General features: G+C 36.8%; 1 long non-coding RNA gene across 1 annotated transcript in view; it reads left to right on the forward strand.

Annotated features, from left to right (window-relative positions):
- The window catches only part of LOC117980409 (uncharacterized), a 415,604-nt gene that overhangs the window by 158,616 nt on the left and 235,292 nt on the right, over window positions 1-21,696 (forward strand). The window contains exon 5 of the long non-coding RNA XR_008625459.3: window positions 19,318-19,442. This is a non-coding gene — a long non-coding RNA (uncharacterized LOC117980409). The remainder of the gene's footprint in view (window positions 1-19,317; window positions 19,443-21,696) is intronic.

Below are 21,696 nucleotides of genomic sequence, written 5' to 3' on the forward strand. Positions count from 1 at the left end.
TTTTTGTACCCATTAGCCAACTCCTCTTTATCCTCCTGTCCCCACTACCCTTCCCAGCTTCTGGTAACCATCATTCTACTGTCTGTCTCCATGAGTTCATTTTTTTTTTTTTTTTGTAGCTCTCGCATATAAGTGAGAACATGCGATATTTGTCTTTCTGTGCCTGGCTTATTTCATTTAACATGATGTTCTCTTCCATCCATATTGTAAATGACAGGATTTCATTCTATTTTATGACTGAATAATATTCCACTGTGTCTATGTACCACATTTTTTTAATCCATGCATCCATTAATGGGTACTTAGGTTAATTCCATATCTTGGTTGCAATGAACATGGGAGTGTAGATATATCTTCTATATACTGATTTTCTGGGGTATATATCCAGTGGTGGTAGTTTTATTTTTATTTTTAGCTTTTTGAGGAACCTCCATATTCTTCTACAGGGGCTCTACTAATTTGCATTCCTGCAAATGGTTGTACTTTTATTTGGACTGATTTCTTTTAACATGATTATTTGGAGCTTCATTTATGTTGGTATATGTGTCAATAATTCATTGATTCTCATTACTGAGTAGTATCTCATTGCATGGAATTTGTTTATTCATTCACTTCTTAAACATTTAGGTTGTTTCTACTTTTTAGCTATTATAAAACTGGCCTGAATATTTGTGTACTACAGTCTTTGTATGGACATATGCTTTTGTTCTTGGGACTCATCTCACTTGGTCATGATGTATTACTCTTTTTATATATTATTGGACTAAATATGCTAAAAGTTTGTTAAGAATTTTTATATTCATGTTCACAAGGGATATTGGTAGTTTTTCTTCATGTTATTTCTTCATCTGGTTTGGGTATTACGGTAATGCTTGCCTCACAAAATGAGATGGGAAGTATTCTCTTCTATTTAGTTTTCCTAAAGGGTTTGTGTATAATTGGTATTGTTTCTTAAGTGTTTGGTAGAATTTATCATTGAAGCCATTTTGGGCCTGGAGTTTTCGTTGTGGGAACATTTTGAATTATAAGTCCCATTTGTTTAATAGCTACATGGCAATTGAGCTTATCTATTTCTTCCTGAACAAACATTGGTAGCTTGTGTCTCTCAAGGAATTTATCCATTTCATCTAAATGACCTTTGTTTTTGGTATAAAGCTTTTATAATATTCCCCTATTTTCCTTTTAATACTTGCAGAATGACTCAGCAATGATGTCATTTCTTTTACTCATGATTTTGGTAATTTGTGTCTTCTGTCCTTTTCCTTTGATCAGTCTGGCTAAAAGGTAATCAATTTTATTGATCTTTTAAAAGAGCTAGCTTGTAATTTTATTGATTTTCTCTATTGTTTTCTATTTCTTTGATTTCTGCTCTGGTCTTTTTTTTTCTAGTTTCTTATGGTAGAAACTGAGATAATTGATTTTCTCCTTTTCTACTATAGATATTTTGTGCTATATATTTTCCTCTAAATATTGCGTTAGTGGTATCCTATAGATTTTGATATGTTGCGGTTTCAATCTCATTCAGTTAAAATATTCATGATAACTTCCTGTGTGATAGCTAATTTCCTTTTTAATTTTTTCTTTGACCCATGAATCTTTTAAGATGCCATATTAATTACTTTTTAGATATTTAGTTATTTTCTAGTTATCTTTCTGTTATTTATTTCTAATTTAATTCCATTGTTGTCAGAAAACATACCTTATATGACTTGAATCTTTTAAAATCTCTTTCGACTTGTTTTATGGCCCACAACTCTATCTTGAAATGTATTCTCTGTGTACTGAAGAGAACACGTTATTCTGCTGGTTTTGGATATTAATGTCAATTAGATAAAATTGTTTAAGAGTTTCATTCATCTATATTATTACTAAATTTAAGTCTGCTTTTTTGCTTGTTCTATAAATTGTTGTTTAATTTTAGTAAGGGTATGAAACTGTAACTATAATTGTGGATTACTCTTCCTCTTTGCAGTTCTATACATTTCTGCTTTATGTATTTTGAAGATGTATTACTAAGACATGCAAATGTTTCGGATTGTTATTTTCTCTTAGTGAATCTATCCCTTTATTATTTTGAAGTGACCTTATTTATCCCTAATAATATTCTTTGCTTTAGAATATATTTTGTCTGATATTAATATAATGATCCTAGGTTTCTTTTGATTAATGTTAGCATGGTATATCCTAATCCATCCTTTTACGTTTGACTCATTTATGTCTTTATGTTTAAAAAAGTTCCCATTTTTTGGCAATCATGTGTTTTAAAATTTTATTTAACCACTTTATTGAGATATAATTCACATGTCATACAATTTGCCAATTGAAATTTTATAATTCAATGTTTTTTACTATATTCACACGGTTGTGCAACCGACACCACAATCAATTTTAGGACAATTTAATCACCCCCCCAAAAAACCTCATCATATATAGTAGCAGTCACTTTCATTTCACCCTAATGTCTAGCCATGTCCCAGACAACCACTAATCTACTTTCTGTCTGTTATAGTTTGCCTGTTCTGGTCATTTCTTATAAATAGAATCATATAATATGTAGGTTTTTTGTGTGTCTGATTTCTTTTTGCTTTAGCATAATATTTTGAAGATTCTTCCATGTTGTAGGATGTATCAGTACTCCATTCATTTTCATGGTTGAATAATATGCCATTGTATAGATACTTTGTTTATTCATTCATTTGACAGGCATTTATGTTTTATTTTTTGGCTATTATAAGTAATGGTCTTATGAACATTTTTATACATGTTTTTGTGTGGACATATTTTTAATTCTCTTGGGTATATACCTAGGAGTAGAGTTCCTGGGTCATATGATAACTCTATGTTTAACATAGATGAAGAACCAAACTGTTTTCCAAAGTTGCTGCACCATTGTATATTCCCACCAGCGATGTTATAAGGATTATAATTTGTCAACATTTGTTATTGTCTGGCTTTTCTTAGTGTAGTCCTTCTAGTGTGTGTAAAAGTGAGTTCATTTTTGCATGTCCTTTTTAACAGAGAAGGTAGGCCCTCAGAGCTGTCATCAGGGAGACTACAGGGTCTAAGTAGAATTTTGACTTTTATTTTCTTTAAAGAACAAATCACATTCCTGTTACTTCTCCTTCATTTTAAAGTGAGGGCATTATATTAACTTTGTAAAAACAGTTTTTTTTTTGCAGTACAATTTACGTGCTACACAATTGATTTATTTAAAGTGTATAGTCAGTGGTTTTTAGTATATTCACAGAGTTGTGTATCAGAGTTGTGCATCCCTCATAGCAATTCTCGAGTATTCTTCTTACCTCAAGAGGAAACCCTATAACCTTTAACCATCATCCTTCAAATCCCCCTTCCTCACATCCCTAGGTAATTGCTGATCTACTTTCTATCTCTATAGATTTGCCTGTTCCGGATGTTTCATGTAACTTTACAAAATGCTTATTGTTTTTCCTGTGGGAATGTAAAGTTTTCTTTTTAAAATAAATTTATTAAAACCAAAATTTAGTAAGCTGAAACAATATTAAGTAAAAATAATAAAGGTGATATGTATAGAAAAGGTCAAAATTGCTACGGTGATTGCTGGTGGACTACCACAAGTAGAGGAGATACCCTTGTGGTCAAATGCAAACGGCGAGCATTTGGGAAATGGTGGCTGATAGATTTCCTTGTTCTAGACTGATCTAGAAAACCACTTCATCTTAGGACTAGAACAGAGGCAGCCTTGAGTGTCTACTAGGCCCACAGATTTCTACTATCTTTATTTCATTTTTTTTCACTTTTATGGGACACATGTACAGGTTTGTTATATAGATAAACTGCGTGTCACAGGGTTTTGGGGTACAGATAATTTCATCACCTGGGTGATAAGCACAGTACCCATTAGCTATTTTTAAAGAGTTTCTTATCAGCAGCATATAGTCAGGTCTTGCTTTGTGTGTATGTGTGTGTGTGTGTGTGTGTGTGTGACAGAGTCTCGCTGTATTGCCAGGCTGGAGTGCAGTGGCACAATCTTGGCTCACTGCAACCTCTGCTTCCTGGGTTCAAATGATTCCCCTGCCTCAGCCTCCCAAGTAGCTGGGACTACAGGCACGTGCCACCACGCCCAGCTAATTTTTGTATTTTTAGTAGAGATGGGGTTTCACCATGTTGGCCAGGATGGTCTCGATCTCTTGACCTTGTGAGATCCGCCCACCTTGGCCTCCCAAAGTGTTGGGATTACAGGCGTGAGCCTGCGCCTGGCCAGGTCTTGCTTTTTTATCCAATCTGACAATCTCTGCTGTTTAATTGGGTATTATGACTATTCCCACTTAATATGATTAATATGTTTAGATTTAAATCTACTTTCATACTATTTGGTTTTTGTTCCTTTTTTCTTTACTTCCTTTATTCAGACAGAGTATTTGATTTTTATTTCTCCTGTTATTTGTTCTCCTTTCCCTTTTGGTCTTGTCTTCTTTTGGGTTAATTATTTCTTATATTTTCATTGGTTTATCAGCCATAACTCTCTCTCTCTTTTACTTGCTTTAAGCATTATAGTATATGTCTTTAACTTATCAAAGTCTACCTTAAAGTAAAATTATGTTACTTCACCTATGGCAAAAGAAACAATAGTATACTTCCATTTCTCCCTTCCCAGCCTGTGTGCTAATGTCATGTATTTTACTTTCCCATATGTTAAAAAGCCCACAATTATTTTAGTTTGATAACCCAATTATCTTTTAAAGAGATTTAACTATTAAGAACAATATCTCATATATTTACCCACACAATCACCATTTCCAGTGCTCTTTATTCTTCTGTATAGATCCATATTTTCATTTGCTATTGTTCTGCCTCAAGGACTTTAACATGTCTTGCAGGAAAGGTCTGTTGATAATAATTTCTTTGAGGTTTTGTATATCTGGAAAACACTTTACTTCATCTTATTTATTTTTAGACAGAGTCTTGCTCTGTCACCCAGGCTGGAGTACAGTGTTGCGATCTAAGCTCACTGTAACCTCTGCCTCTTGGGTTCAAGCAATTCTTGTGCCTCAGCCACCCAAGTAGTTGGGCTTACAGGTGTGCACCACCACATGTGGCTAATTTTTGTATTTTCGGTAGAGACAAGGTTTTTGCCATATTGGCAAGGCTGGTCTCCAACTCCTGGCCTCAAGTGATCCACTTGCCTTGATCTCCCAAAGTGCTGGGATTACAGGCATGAGCCACTGTGCCTGTCCTCATCTTTAGTTTTAAAAGATATTTTTGCTAGGCATAAAATTCTAGATTAACTTTGTTTTCATCACTTTAAACTTGTTGTTCTATTGTTGCCTTGCTTGTTGTATTTTGATGAAAAATTTCCTGTCATCCATAGTTTTGTTTCCATGTATGTTACAGATATTTGTGTGTGCGTATATATATGTATATACATATATAGAGTATATATACATATATATACGCACATGTATATATACACAATGTGTAGTATATATAGTATATATACACATATATACACATGTATATATACACACAGTATATATACATAACTATATATAGTTATACACATACACATGAGTATATGTATATATACATTTGTGTGTATATATATATTTTTTTCTTTGGCTGTTTTTGAGCAATTTAATTATGATATACCTTAGTGTAGTTTTCTTAATGTTTCCTATGCCTGGAATTTGTTGAGTTTCTTGTATCTATAGGTGTGGTGTTATGGATTAAATTATGTACTCCCCAAATTGACATGTTGAAGTCTTAACTGTTCGTATTCAGAAGGTGACCTTATTTGGAAATAAGGTTGTTGTAAGTGTAATTAGTTAAGATGAGTTAATAGGCTGAGCCCTATTTCAATCTGACTGATGTGCTGATAAAGGAGGAACTTTGGGTACAGATATTTACACAGGGAAAATGCATGTAAAGATGAAGGCAGAGATTGGAGTGGTGCTTCTATATGCTGAAAAACACCAATCATGGCTAACAAACATCAGAATCTAAGGTAGAAGCATGTAAGAGATTCTTCCTCAAAGCCTTCAAAAGGAACCACCCTACCAACATCTTGATTTCAGACTTCTGGCCTCCATAATTGTGAGATAATCCATTTCTATTTTTTAAGCCACCCAATTTGTGGTACTTTGTTATGGCAGTCCCTGCAAACTGATATAGTGGGCTTATAGTTTTCATAAAATATAGATATATTTGGACCATTAAAACAAATTTTTTCCTGCCTCCCTCACCCACACTTTCAGGGATCCCTCAGTACAGAGATGTTAGATCACCTCAAGCTTTGTTTTGTTTTTGAATCTATTTTCTGTTTCATTTTGGGTAGTTTCTATTGATATACAAGTTGATAATATTTTCCTCTGTAATGTCTAATCTGCAACGAATCACATTCAGTATATTTTTTATCTCAAGTATTGTCGTTTTCACATCTAGAAGTTTGATTTTGGTCTTAAAAATTTCCTTCCATGTCACTAAGATTAACATTTTAAATCTTTCCTCTACTTTTGTGTATATATAGAGTATATGTTATAATGTTTTGCTGTTTTAGTCTGCTAATTCATGTGAATTCTGGGTCAATTTTAATTGGTTGATTTTTCTCCTCATTATAGGAGGAGATGGTTATATGTGTTCCTGCTTACTTTCATGCCTGGTAATTTTTTACTGGATGACAGATACTGTGAGTTTTACTTTGTTAGGTGCTGAATATTTTGTTTCCCTATAAATATTCTTGAGCCTTTTTTCTGGAAGAGAGTTAGTTAACTTGGAAACAGTTTTATTCTTTCAGGTCTTGCTTTTAAGTTTAAGTTGCTAGCTGAGACCAGAGCAATTTTTATTCTAGGGCATATTATTCTCCACTACTGAAGCAGGTCCTTTCTGAGTTATTTATTCAACATCCTATAATTTATGAGGTTTCTTGGTGTGGGTGGTAGCAATAGGCTTTATTCCCAGCCCTCTGTGAGCATTCTGTATTGCTCCCTTTAATCCTTTCATGTGGTTTCCTGGCCTTCAGTTTTTTTATCCACACACATGCTAACCAGTACTGTGCTGAATACTTGAGGCGGATCATCTCCAGATCTCTGGAATTCCCTCTTTAGCTCTCCCCTTTACAATTCTCTGCTCTATGAACTCTAGGCACCTTGGTTTGCCCAATCTCTTAGTCTCCAGTCAGGGAACCCACTGGGCTCTGCGTGGATTGCCTTTGGCATGGTTTAAAAGTTTTTCAAGGCAGAAAGAGCAATCATGGGGCTCATCTTGTTTGTTTCCCATCTCTCAGGATCATTTTCCTCAGTTGCCTAATGTCTTGGAAACCATTCCTTACATGTATTTTGTCTAGGGTTTTAGTTTCGGTGGGAGAGTAAATCTAGTCCCTATTAATCCATCTTGGGTGAAAGAAGAAATTGATATAACAGTTTTCAAAAAGTAATAATCATAACTTACATGATTGCCATGGTCTTGGACCTTGTCACTGCACCAAACTCATAAGAGAAACTATTTCTTTAAAAAAAGATTGCGGTAATTCTGGATTAAAAGATTAAAGATCTACTGATGGCACATTAATATTGAAAAGGGCACCACAGATCTTGGATTTTATAACTGTAATAAGAATAGCCAATGTGTTTGGTGGTTTCAGCATGAGATCTAAGTGAATAAGATTATGAATTAAAGTCTTATATGGCATATTTGCTTTTCCCTCTCTGTGAAAGTGGACTGACTATACCCCTGACTCTACCTGGCTGTCTTATAAGGGCATGCAATTGCGCAGATTAGGGTGAGCCGGTGTGGTGTATCAGAAAAAGAAGAAATCAAAGAATTGTGAATCAGAAGACAAGATTTTGAGTCCCAACTCTCCTACTTATTAACTCTATGACATTAGATAAGTCTTTAGCAATTGCTGAATTGTTTGCTTATCTGTGCAATGGAAACACCAACCTCAGCTCTGTTTCTCAGTTGATATGAGCATCCTGTGAGACAAAGGATGTGAAAGTGATTTGTTTGCTGCAAACCACTAGGGTATATGGTTATTAAAAATCAGAAACCTAAGTACCATCTCTTTGTATGATAAAGCTCAAAGGCCTGGTCTGCTGCATTGCGTGTAACCCACACAAATCATCTTTGAGTCCCTCCACTGTATTCAGCAGGTGCTTTGCACACAGTATTATTTCTTTAGTGAAGGATCAGAGAGACTTATTTGCATAGTCCAGTGCTATATAAGCGTAGAGATTTCAGAACCACTCACAGCAGAATAACTGTGTATCGTACTCACCCTCTACCTCCACTCTGAGTAAAGACATTTGTTACATGTTAGAGTTGGAGAAATTTTAGAAAGGAAATTACAAACTTAGCAGTCTTTAGGCTACATATTCATCATCATTTTAAAACATTTTTGGTTAATGCAGTATTTTAAAATATTTGTAGCAGTTGCTAACATTTCTAAATTGGGAGATTCCATACAAAAATACAGATTTCCAGCTTCTCTTGTGAGAACAAAACAAACAGAACTGAAAACACTGCTGGCAGTAAGAAGCAGCTGCCCCTTTTGAATAGGGTAGGCAGGGCCGGGCGCAGTGGCTCATGCCTGTAATCCCAGCACTTTGGGAGGCCGAGGTGGGTGGATCACGAGGTCAGGAGATTGAGACCATCCTGGCTAACACGGTGAAACCCCATCTCTACTAAAAATACAAAAAAAATTAGCCAGAAGTGGTGGCGGGCACCTGCAGTCCCAGGTACTCGGGAGGCTGAGGCAGGAGAATGGCATGAACCCGGAAGGCAGAGCTTGCAGTGAGCTGAGGTCGCTCCACTGCACTCCAGCCTGGGTGACAGAGCAAGACTCTGTCTCAAAAAAAAAAAAAAAAAAAAAAAAAAAAAGAAAGAAAGAATAGGGTAGGCAGGGATTCTTTAGTTTGCCTCAGTCTTCAGTTTGTTTTGGCCAACACTGAGGGTAAGTGGCATATCAATTGCATATGCTGCTGTTATTATTTTTGTAGTAGAATTAAAATTAAAATCATTAGTATGTTTCTTTATCAAAGTGGGAAAATAAAAGATGAACTGAAAGGGCTTTATTTTTCATTAAAAGTGAGAGAACATGTGTTTGTGGAAATGAATACTGAATACTTGTGTTAAAAATATAGTTTAAGATGCCATTGCAATAAGACTCAGACCATTTTATCCAGGTGTACTACCTGGGTATTTGAATTTAAGCCATGTACTGTAGAGATTATCTGTAGTCCTATTTTTATATTCTACAAAGGGAGAAACTGTAGTTAAAGGTCTACAAAGAGTTGAGATTAGGAATCAGATATGGACTCTTAAAAATTTAAATATATTTAATATTTGTAGAATATTATAGTTTCGTATTTGGAGTATAAACGTTTTTTAGCAATAGTAGCACCTCTCCCTGTTGAAGGGAACTCAGAGTGGTATAAGAGTTGGTAATGAATACAGGAATAGAAACTATGTTTTTTCACCAAGGACTAATACCAGTGCTCCTTGCTGGTTTATACCTCTACGCAGGCAGTGTCTCAGTGACTTTAAGTTACTGTACTTTGTTTGAAGTGCTGGACAATGTGCTCAGTGCTGTGGAAGTTTAAATGTGGATGAACATTTTGCAGTGGAAGAGAATAAGACTTTAGGTCACAGTAGTACAACTCAAAGCAAATTTATACCCAGTAAAGCTATCCTTTGGGTATACATATAAACAATCTCATTATCTCAAGTATGCAGGAATGACAAAAATCAAGATTTGTTAGCACTCGCTGGAAAAAATGTCTAGACTATGAAGTGATGAATCCACATAAATAAAATGGCTATAGAAGAGTTCTGGTTACTGGGCAGGTGGTGAGCATAAATATAGAATGAAGATTAACTGTGAACATGGTGATTACAAATTAGAACAGAAATGTTATATACTTGGTAATGTGAAAATCACAAAGTTAAAAAGAACATGAATGTGGAGGAGAGAATAAAGTATAAGAGTGTGAATTCTGACATTTTAATCATAGAGACTCAAATGACATTATCCAAAATGAAAACATGATAGTAAAGAAAAAATGACCCTAGCTTCTTTTTTTTTTTTTTTTTGAGACGGAGTCTCGCTCTTTTGCCCGGGCCGGACTGCAGTGGCGCTGTCTCGGCTCACTGCAAGCTCCGCCTCTTGGGTTCACGCCATTCTCCTGCCTCAGCCTCCCGAGTAGCTGGGATTATAGGTGCCCGCCACCGCGCCTGGCTAATTTTTTTTTGTATTTTTAGTAGACACGAGGTTTCATCGTGTTAGCCAGGATGGTCTCCATCTCCTGACCTCGTGATCCACCTGCCTCGGCCTCCCAAAGTGCTGGGATTACAGGCGTGAGCCACCGCGCCCGGCCATGACCCTAGCTTCTTAATGATCTTCCATCCTTTCCATTTTAATAGAGATATTTTAAGAGATAACATTTCATAAGTAAAAAACCTGTTTCCTATAGTCTAATGGGTCTTTTTATTTGCCTAATATTTTTCTGTTAAATTCACATACAATTACATTTATTACATTTAATTTGAAGGTATATCTATATTATAATAATTTTAATTATGTTATACACATACATATGCACACATGTGAAGTCATAAACACAGAAATATCTGGAATTATGCTCATCTGAGATTAATGATAATATATTGGAATGGATTTTGGGTGACTATTTTTCTTCTCAAATTTGTACTTACTGTATACCTTAAAATTTTCATTATATTTTGGTAAAAATAATAAAATTATTTCTTTAAATCACAAAGAGAATCAGAGTATGTATTTTTTTCCGTTATTATTTTTATCTTTTTTTTTACACATTTTGAATCTTATCAAATATATGTAAACTCTTATTTATTGCACCGTTATTCCATGCATTCTTCAATTGTATTTATGTTGATATCACAACAATTTTCAAGTTAATATTCTTTTTATATACCATAATTTATTTATTTGGGAGCATTTATATTGCTTATGAAACTATGTTGTTATTAATACATATAAAATATGTAACAAACATATTTACTTATACCTCAAATTTTTTTAAAATTATGCTCTCAGTTCTGGGATACATGTGCAGAACATGCAGGTTTGTTACATAGGCATACATGTGCCATGGTGGTTTGCAGTACCCATCAACCCGTCATCTGCATCAGGTATTTCTGCGAATACTATCCCTCCCCTAGTCTCCCACCCCCTGACAGGCCCCAGTGTGTGATGTTCCCCTCCCTGTGTCCATGTGTTCTCATTGTTCAGCTCCCACTTATGAGTGAGAACATGTGGCGTTTGGTTTTCTGTTCCTGTGTTAGTTTGCTGAGAATGATGGTTTCCAGCTTCTTCCATGTCCCTGCAAAGGACATGAACTCATCCTACTTTATGGCTGCATAGTATTCCATGGTGTATATGTGCCACATTTTCTTTATCCAGTCTATCATTGATGGATATTTGGGTTGGTTCCAAGTCTTTGCTATTGTGAACAGTGCTGAAATAAACATATGTGTGCATGTGTCTTTATAGTAGAATGATTTATAATCCTTTGGGGTATATCCCCAGTAATGGGATTGCTGGGTCAAATGGTATTTCTGGTTCTAGATCCTTGAGGAGTTGCCACACTGTCTTCCACAATGGTTGAATTAATTTACACTCCCACTGACAGTGTAAAAGCTTTCCTATTTCTCCACATCCTCTCCAGCATCTGTTGTTTCCTGACTTTTTAATGATCGCCATTCTAACTGGTGTGAGATGGTATCTCATTGTAGTTTTGATTTGCATTTCTCTAATGACCAGTGATGATGAGCTTTTTTTCATGTTTTTTGGCCACATAAATGTCTTCTTTTGAGGATTGTCTGTTCATATCTTTTGCCCACATATTGATGGCAAAATGTTTGTTTTTTTCTTGTAAATTTGTTTAAGTTTCTTGTAGATTCTGGATATTAGCCCTTTGTCAGATGGATAGATTGGAAAAATTTGCTCCCATTCCATAGGTTGCCTGTTCACTCTGATGATAGTTTCTTTTGCTGTGCAGAAGCTCTTTAGTTTAATTAGAGCCCATTTGTCAATTTTGGCTTTTGTTGCCATTGCTTTTGGTGTTTTAGTCATGAAGTCTTTGCCCATGCCTATGTCCTGAATGGTATTGCCTAGATTTTCTTCTAGGGTTTTTATGGTTTTAGGTCTTAAGTCTTTAATCTATCTTTAGTTGATTTTTGTATAAGGTGTAAGGAAGGGGTCCGGTTTCAGTTTTCTGCATATGGCTAGCCAGTTTTCCCAGCACCATTTATTAAATAGGGAATCCTTTTCCCATTGTTTGTTTTTCTCAGGTTTCTCAAAGATCAGATGGTTGTAGATGTGTGGCATCATTTCTGAGGCCTCTGTTCTGTTCCATTGGTCTATATATCTGTTTTGGTACAAGTACCATGTTGTTTTGGTTACTGTAGCCTTGTAGTATAGTTTGAAGTCAGGCAGTGTGATGCCTCCAGCTTTGTTCTTTTTGCTCAGGAGTATTTTGGCTATGTGGGCTCTTTGGGTTCCATATGAAATTTAAAGTATTTTTTTCTAGTTCTGTGAAGAAAGTCAATGGTAGCTTGATGGAGATAGCATTGAATCTATAAATTACTTTGGGTAGTATGGCCATTTTCATGATATTGATTCTTCCTATCCAAGAGCATGGAATGTTTTTTCCATTTGTTTGTGTCCTCTCTTATTTCTTTGAGCAGTGGTTTATAGTTCTCCTTGAAGAGGTCCTTCACATCCTGTGTAAGTTGTATTCCTAGGCATTTTATTTTCTTAGTAGCTATTGTGAATGGGAATTCACTCATGATTTGGCTCTCTGTTTGTCTATTATTGGTGTATAGGAATGCTTGTGATTTTTGCTCATTGATTTTGTATCCTGAGACTTTGCTGAAGTTACCAGCTTAAGGAGATTTTGGGCTGAGACAATGGGGTTTTCTAAATATACAATCATGTCATATACAAGCAGACAATTTGACTTCCTGTCTTCCTATTTGAATACCCTTTATTTCTTTCTCTTGCCTAATTGCTGTGGCCAGAACTTCCAATACTATGTTGAATATGAGTGGTGAGAGAGGGCATTCTTGTCTTGGGCCAGTTTTCAAAGGGAATGCTTTCAGCTTTTGCTAGTTCAGTATGACATTGGCTGTGGGTTTGTCATAAATAGCTCTTATTATTTTGAGATATGTTCCATCAATCTCTTGTTTATTCAGACTTTTTAGCATGAAGGGGTGTTGAAATTTATGAAAGGCCTTTTCTGCATCTATTGAGATAATCATGTGGTTTTTATCATTGGTTCTGTTTATGTGATGGATTACGTTTATTGATTTGTATATGTTGAACCAGAATTGCACCCCAGGGCTGAAGTTGACTTGACTGTGGTGGATAAGCTTTTTGATGTGCTGCTAGATTTTGTTTGCCAGTATTTTATTGAGGATTTTTGCATCAATATTCATCAGGGATATTGGCCTGAAATTTTCCTTTTTTGTTGTGTTTCTGCCAGATTTTGGTATTAGGATGATTCTGGCCTCATAAAATGAGTTAGGGAGGATTCCCTCTTTTTCTTTTGTTTGGAATAGTTTCAGAATGAATGGTACCAACTCCTCTTTGTACTTCTGATAGAATTCAGCTGTGAATCCATCTGGTCTTGGGCTTATTTTGGTTGGTAGGCAATAGCCTGGTACTGGGAGGCAAGGTAGGTACTGTCTCAATTTCAGAACCCGTTATTGGTCTATTCAGGGATTCGACTTCTTCCTGGTTTAGACTTGGGAGGGTGTGTGTGTCCAGGAATTTATCAATTTCTTCTAGATTTTCTACTTTATTTGCATAGAGGTGTTTATAGTATTCTCTGATGTTAGTTTGTATTTGTATGGGATCAGTGGTGATATCCCCTGTATCATTTTTTATTGCTTCTTTTTGATTCTTCTCTCCTTCTTTATTGTTCTGGCTAGTGGTCTATCTATTTTGTAATCTTAAAAAAGAACAGCTCCTGGACTCATTGATTTTTTTGAAGGGTTTTTCATGTCTCTGTCTTCTTCAGTTCTGCTCTGATCTTAGTTATTTCTTGTCTTCTACTAGCTTTTGAATTTGTTTGCTCTTGCTCCTCTAGTTCTTTTAATTGTGCTGTTTGGATGTCAATTTTAGATCTTTTCTGCTTTCTCCTGTTGGCATTTAGTGCTACAAATTTCCCTCTACCCACTGCTTCAAATGTGTACCAGAGATTCTGGTACATTGTATCTTCATTCTCATTGGTTTCAAAGAACATCTTTATTTCTGCCTTAATTTCGTTATTTACCCAGTAGTCATTCAGGAGCAGGTTGTTCAGTTTCCATGTAGTTGTGCAGTTTTGAGTGAGTCCTCTTAATTCTGAGTTCTAATTTGATTGCTCTGTGGTCTGAGAGACTGTTTGTTATGAATTTCTGTTCTTTTGCATTTGCTGAGGAGTGTTTTACTTGCAATTATGTGGTCAATTTTTGAATAAGTGTGATGTGGTGCTGAGAAGAACATATATTGTGTTGATTTGGGGTGGAGAGTTCTGTAGATGTCTATTAGGTCCGCTTGGTCCAGAGCTGAGTTCAAGTCCTGAAGATCCGTGTTAATTTTCTGTCTCGTTGATCTTTCTAATATTGACAGTGGGGTGTTAAAGTCTCCCACTATTGTGTGGGAGTCTAAGTCTGTTTGTAGGTCTCTAAGAACTTGCTTTATGAATCTGGGTGCTCCTGTATTGGGTGCATATATATTTAGGATAGTTAGCTCTTCTTGTTGCATCCCTTTACCATTATGGAATGCCCTTCTTCGTCTTTTTTGATCTTTGTTGGTTTAAAGTCTGTTTTATCAGAGACTAGGATTGCAACCCCTGCTTTTTTTGCTTTTCATTTGCTTGGTAAATATTCCTCCATCCCTTTATTTTGAGTCTATGTGTGTCTTTGCATATGAGATGGGTCTCCTGAATACAGCACACTGATAGGTCTTGACTCTTTATCCAGTTTGCCAGTCTGTGTTCTTTAACTGGGGGCATTTATCCCATTTACATTTAAGGTTAATACTGTTATGTGTGAATTTGATCCTGTCATTATGATGCTAAGTGGTTATTTGGCCCATTAGTTGATGCAGTTTCTTCATAGTATTGATGGTCTTTACAATTTGGTATGTTTTTGCGGTGGCTGGTAGTGGCTGTTCCTTTCCATGTTTAGTGCTTCCTTCAGGAGCTCTTGTAAAGTAGGCCTAGTGGTGACAAAAATCTCTCAGCATTTGCTTATCTGTAAAGGATTTTATTTCTCCTTCACTTATGAAGCTTAATTTGGCTGCATACGAAATTCTGGGATGAAAATTTTTTTCTTTAAAAATGTTGAATATTGGCCCCCACTGTCTTCTGGCTTGTAGTTTCTGCTGAGAGATCCGCTGTTAATCTGATGGGCTTCCCTTTGTGGGCAACCTGACCTTTCTCTCTGGCTGCCCTTAACATTTTTTTCCTTCATTTCAGCCTTGGTGAATTTGACAATTATGTGTCTTGGGGTTGCTGTTCTCAAGGAGTATTTTTGTGGTGTTCTCTGTATTTCCTGAATTTGAATGTTTGCCTGTATTGCTAGGTTGGAGAAGTTCTCCTGGATAATATCCTGAAGTGTGTTTTCCAACTTGGTTCTATTCTCTCTGTCACTTTCAGGTACACCCATCAATTGCAGGTTTGGTCTTTTCACATAGTCCCATATTTCTTGAGGGCTTTGTTTGTTCCTTTTCATTCTTTTTTCTCTTATCTTGTTTTCACGCTGTATTTCATTAAGTTAATCTTCAATCTCTGATATCCTTTTTTCTTCTTGACTGATTTGGCTGTTGATATTTGTGTATGTTTCACGATGTTCTTGTGCTGTGTTTTTGGGCTCCATCAGGTCATTTATATTCTTCTCTAAACTGGTTATTCGAGTTAGCAATTTCTTTAACCTCCCCACCCTTTTTTTTTTTTGAGATGGAGTCTCACTCTGTCACTCAGGCTGGAGTGCAATGGTGTGATCTCGGCTCACTTCAACCTTTGCCTCCCAGGTTCAAGTGATTCTCCTGCCTCAGCCTCCCAAGTAGCTGGGATTACTCGTGCGTGCCACCACACCTGGCTAATTTTTGTATTTTTACTAGAGACAGGGTCTTCCTATGTTGGTCAGGCTGATCTTGAACTCCTGACCTCGTGATCTGCCCGCCTGGCCTCCCAAAGTGCTGGGATTATAGGCATGAGCCACTGTGCTCGGCCTCTTCTAACCTTTTTTCACAGTTCTTAGCTTCCTTGCATTGGGTTAGAACATGCTTATTTAGCTTGGAGGAGTTTGTTATTACCCACTTTCCAAAGCCTCCTTCTGTCAATTCGTCAAACTCATTCTCTATCTAGTTTTGTTTCCTTGCTGGCGAGGAGTTGTGATCCTTTGGAGGAGAAGAGGTGTTGTGGTTTTTGGAAATTTCAGCCGTTTTACGCTGGTTTTTCCTCATCTTCATGGATTAATCTACCTTTGGTTTTTGATGTTGGTGACCTTCTGGTGGGGTTTCTGTGTGGATGTCCTTTTTGTTGATGTTGATGCTCTTCCTTTCTGTTTGTTTTTTTTTTCTAACAGTCAGGCCCCTCCTCTGTAGGTCTGCTGGAGTTTGCTGGAGGTCCACTCCAGACCCTGTTTACCTGGGTATCACCAGCAGAGGCTGCAGAACAGCAAAGATTGCTGCTTGTTCCTTCCTCTGGAAGCTTCATCCCAGAGGGGCACCCACCAGATGCCAGCCAGAGCTCTCCTGTGTGAGGTGTCTGTCCAACCCTGCTGGGATGTGTCTCCCAGTCAGGAGGCACAGAGGTCGGGGACCCACTTGAGGAGGCAGTCTGTCCCTTAGCAGAGCTTGAGCACTGTGCTCGGAGATCTGCTGCTTTTTTCGGAGCCAGCAGGCAGGAACGTTTAAGTCTGCTGAAGCTGCACCCACAGCCACCTCTTCCCCTAGGTGCTCTGTCCCTAGAAGATGGGAGTTTTATCTGTAAGCCCCTGACTGGGGCTGCTGCCTTTCTTTCAGAGATACCCTGCCCAGAGAGGAGGAATCTAGAGAGGCAGTCTGGCTACAGCAGCTTTGCTGAGCTGCACTGGGCTCCACCCAGTTTGAACTTCCTGGTGGCTTTGTTTACACTGTGAGGGGAAACCACCTACTCAAGCCTCAGTAATGGCGGATGTCCTTCTCCCTACCAAGCTCAGGTGTCCCAGGTCGACTTCAGACTTCTATGCTCACAGCGAGATTTTCACGCTAGTGGATCTTAGCTTGCTAGTCTCCGTGTGGTTGTGATCTGCTAAGCTGGACCACTTGGCTCCCTGGCGTCAGCCCTTTTTTCAGGGGAGTGAACAGTTTTGTCTTGCTGGCATTCCAGGCACCCCTGAGGTATGAAAAAAACCTCCTGCAGCTAGCTTGGTGTCTGCCCAAATGGCCACCCAGTTTTGTGCTTGAAACCCAGGGCCCTGGTAGTGTAGGCACCTGAGAGAATCCCCTGGTCTGTGGGTTGCAAAGACCATGGGAAAAGCATAGTATCTGGGCCAGAGTGCACCATTCCTCACAGCACAGTCCCTCATGGCTTTTCTTGGCTAGGGGAGGGAGTTCCCTGACCCCTTGTACTTCCAAGGTGAGGTGACACCCCACCCTGCTTTGGCTCACCCTCTGTGGGCTGCACCCACTGTCTAACCAGTCCCAATGAGATGAGCCAGGTACCTCAGTTAGAAATGCGGAAATCACCCACCTTTTGGGTTGATCTTGCTGGGTGCTGCAGACCAGAGCTGTTCCTATTGGGCGATTTTGCTAGCCACCATGCCTCTATTTTTTAATACAAATTTCTGGAAGAGAATTTATTGTGTCAAAGGCATGAAGATACTTAAAGTTTTTGAAATATATTACTAGATTGTCCATAATGGTAAAATGTAGGGAGGGCCTGGAAATAGAGATAACAGCTCTTTGTGCAGAAGCAAAATCAGGTGAGCAATACAGTAGGAGTTAAAAAGAATAGGACTTACTTGGGGATCAATTCTATATGCCTAATTATATTTTTTGGGAAATAAAATTTTGATAGCAGAATAGAGTCATGTATTCCTAAGGGACAGGTCAATGATATCTTGGCAGCCCCTAGGAGCAAGTCGAATAGTACATAACCTTTTAAATTTTTTAAAATTTGACATACTAATTGTACAAATTCATGGGGTACATAATGATGTAATTAGCATATTTATTATTGCAAACATTTATCATTTATTTGTGATGAGAACATTCAATATCCTCCTTCTAGCTATGTGAAATTATATGTTATTGTTAACTGTGGTCCGCTTACAGTGGTATAGAACACTAGATCTTACTCCTGTTGTCTAGCTGTAATTGTGCATACTTTACCAAATCTTCCCTTATCTCTCCCTTCTCCTTACCCCTTCTAGCCTCTAGTGTCCTCTGTTATAATTTTAACTTCTATAATATCAACATTTTTCAGCTTCTACATATGAGTTTGAACATGGGGTGTTTAACTTTTTGTTCCTTGCTTATTTTACTTAATGTCTTCCAGTTAGATCCATGTTTCTGTGAATGACAGGATTTCATTTTTTTCATGGTGGAATAGTATTCCACTATACATATCATGTTTCTTTACCCATTCATCTGTTGTTGGACACTTAGGTTGATTCCATATCTTGGCTAATGTGAATAGTGCAGCAATAAACATGGGGTTATGGATGTCTCTTTGATATCATTTCCTTTCCTTTGGATAGATTCCCAGTAGTGGGATTGCTGGGTCTTACAGTTCTATTTGTAGTTTTTTGAGGATCCTCTGTACTACACTGCACTGTGGCAGAACTCTTCTACCATCAGAGTAGAAGAGTTCTTTTTTCTCTGCATCCTTACCAGCTATTTTTTTTTTTTTTTGAGGCAAAGTCTCGCTGTGTCACCCAGGGGGGAGTGCAGTGGTGAGATCTCAGCTCACTGCAACCTCCACCTCCTGAGTTCAAGCATTTCTCCCACCTCAGCCTCCCAAGTAGCTGGGAATACAAGCACCTGCCACCATGCCCAGCTAATTTTTGTATTTTTAGTAGAGATGGGGTTTCACCATGTTGTTCAGGCTGGTCTCGAACTTCTGACAGGTGATCTGCCCGCCTTGGCCTCCCAAAGTGCTGGGATTACAGGCATGAGCCCCTGTGCCCAGCCATTTTTTTTTTCCTTTCAGTAGTTCGAATATATCACCTGTTCTCTACTGGCCTTTTAAGTTTCTGCTGAGAACTCTGCTGTTAGTCCAATGGAGATTTTCTTGTATGTGACTTGATGCTTTTCTATTGCTGTTTTTACAGTTCTTCATTTTTGACTTTTGACAATTTGACTCTAATGTGCCTCAGAGAGAATCATTTTGGGTTGAATTTGTTTGGAGTTCTTTGAGCTTCCTGGATCTCGATGTCCATCTCTCGCCCAAGACTTGGTAAGTTTTCTGCTATTATTGTTTATTTGCTTTTAACCTGAATGAAGTTATTCAGTCAGTCAACAAGTGTATATTAAATTCAATTGCCTCATAACGTTGTGAACCTTGCTGTAATATCTTTTGACTTTGGATGGTATATTGGTCCTAATAGGCTCAGACTTTACATTCATGTGTTCATTGACTGGATTTAATTTTATATTAGTTTTTTGACTTTTCCCCAGGAAGGACTTGCAAGATTTGTACTTCCTGAGCTCTTTCATGTTAAAAAATTTTACCTTTGTACTTGAAAGACAGTTTGGTAGGATATAATGTTATTTAGTCATATTTTGTTTCTCTTAGAACTTTGCACATATATCCCTTTATTCTCTTTTGATAATGGATATTGCTGAGGAGAATTATTAGGCCAGCTTTATTTTTGCCTTACATAGAAAAAGATAGAAAATATATGTATTGTATAATACATATTACATTCTCTATATATGTATATACACATATACAGTAACACTCGGGTTTTGATACCTGTACTTCAAGTTTTATTTTACTATGGTGTGCTTTTTCAGTATGCAGACTTGGTTCTTGCTCCATTTCTGGGATAATTTCTATTTTTTACCTGTTTTTATGGTTGAATATCTTTTCAGGGATACCAGATATGTATAATTTAGATCATCTTTGTCCTCCATATTGATTATCTATAATTGTTTTGATTTTGTTCTTTAGTCTTTCATTGTGATTCTATTAAATCTTTGCTTTATGTCAGTCATCCACTTTACAGCTGTGTCTGTCCAATTTCTTTTGTTTGTAATTTATCAGTTTTATAATTATGATATCTTGGCTCTTAATTTGTTTCATTAGCTATGCAATCAGCCATTTAATTTCATTCTGTTCTTTCACCATTTGGTATCTGATTTCTTGTTTTATTAAATTGTATTGGATTTTGAGTAACGTGAAGCTATTGTGGAGAATTGTCCTTTGTTTCATTGCATATGTTTTCTTCCAGTTGAGGTTCTTCAGAATGCCTTTTGCATGCCACCTTTCATTCTTTCAATGTTTTACTATAGCATTTTTGCACACTTGCCTGACTTTTTCTCTCTCTTTAAAAAATTGCTTACACTTAGTGTAAAATGTCTTAGTCTTTTGGTTGGTTGATGTAATATGAGTGAATTTTCTGTTACTCTTAATAATCTGTTTCATCTGAGTAATGATGGGTCTAATATTTTTAAATTGAATTGGCTTAGGTGTGACAGAAGAGTGAAAGCTGAGACTAAGGAAGTTGCTCATACTTAGAATTTATGTTGCCAATCAATAAAAATAGGGCATTTGAAGATGAAAGTACAAAATAATAATGCCATAAGACTGGATAATACAAATACCTGATATACAAAATATGATAATATGACTACTACTGATTTCCAGAAAATAAAACTGGATCTTGAACTCTTTTCTACAATTTTGTTAATCCTATTTGTGGTAGTGTTTCTTAATCTCACGGTGGAATGGAGATGTTAGAAGATACTCTTGAAGCTGGAATTGTTTCCCCATTTCCTCATAGAAATTTGAGTCTTTCCTTCTGGAAAAGGAAGTCCACTCAGTTTTCACTTTCACTTTCCATCAATCGTTTACATCAGTCCTCTCAACATTGTTTACATCAGAAGGAGAAAAATTTAAAAACCCTTCCACAGTTTACTGCTTTTCAAATTTGTGGATATTCATGAGAATTATAGGAATATTATTATTATAATTTACCATTATATCTCCTGGAGCTGAGGTGGATTAGGCACCAAGCAAAAGGGATTAGCATTTTTTTCCCCTTCTTACCACTGTACATGCCAGGATGCTACTCCTACTTTTTCCATTTTTGTTAACTAAAAAAATTATATTAAGTTTTTTTGTAATTTGGAGGTATTAAGGGAGAGAGTCTGTAAGCTCCTTTTCTGCCACATCCATTTAGACTTCTTGGTTGTTATATGTATGAATAATTTAAACATTAAAAACACATTTATGTGTCCAATATTTTCAGAATATGTTTATATTACTTTTATAAGCAAAGCAACATTTTACAAATTTCAGTTTTGATCTCTTCTTTAAGGTCTACTTCAATTGCCACTTCTTCCAAGAAACTTCTCTGATATCCCTAGCCAAAAAAAACTTTTCTTTTCACTGAGTTTTTGCATAGTCTTTCTAGTCATAGAAAATATATTTTATTAACTGCTATTAAGGACCAGGCACATTTCTAGGTGCTGAGAATATAATTTAT

This window comes from Pan paniscus, chromosome 4 (genome assembly GCF_029289425.2).
Source record: "Pan paniscus chromosome 4, NHGRI_mPanPan1-v2.0_pri, whole genome shotgun sequence".
In the NCBI taxonomy this organism is placed as follows: Eukaryota; Metazoa; Chordata; class Mammalia; order Primates; family Hominidae; genus Pan; species Pan paniscus.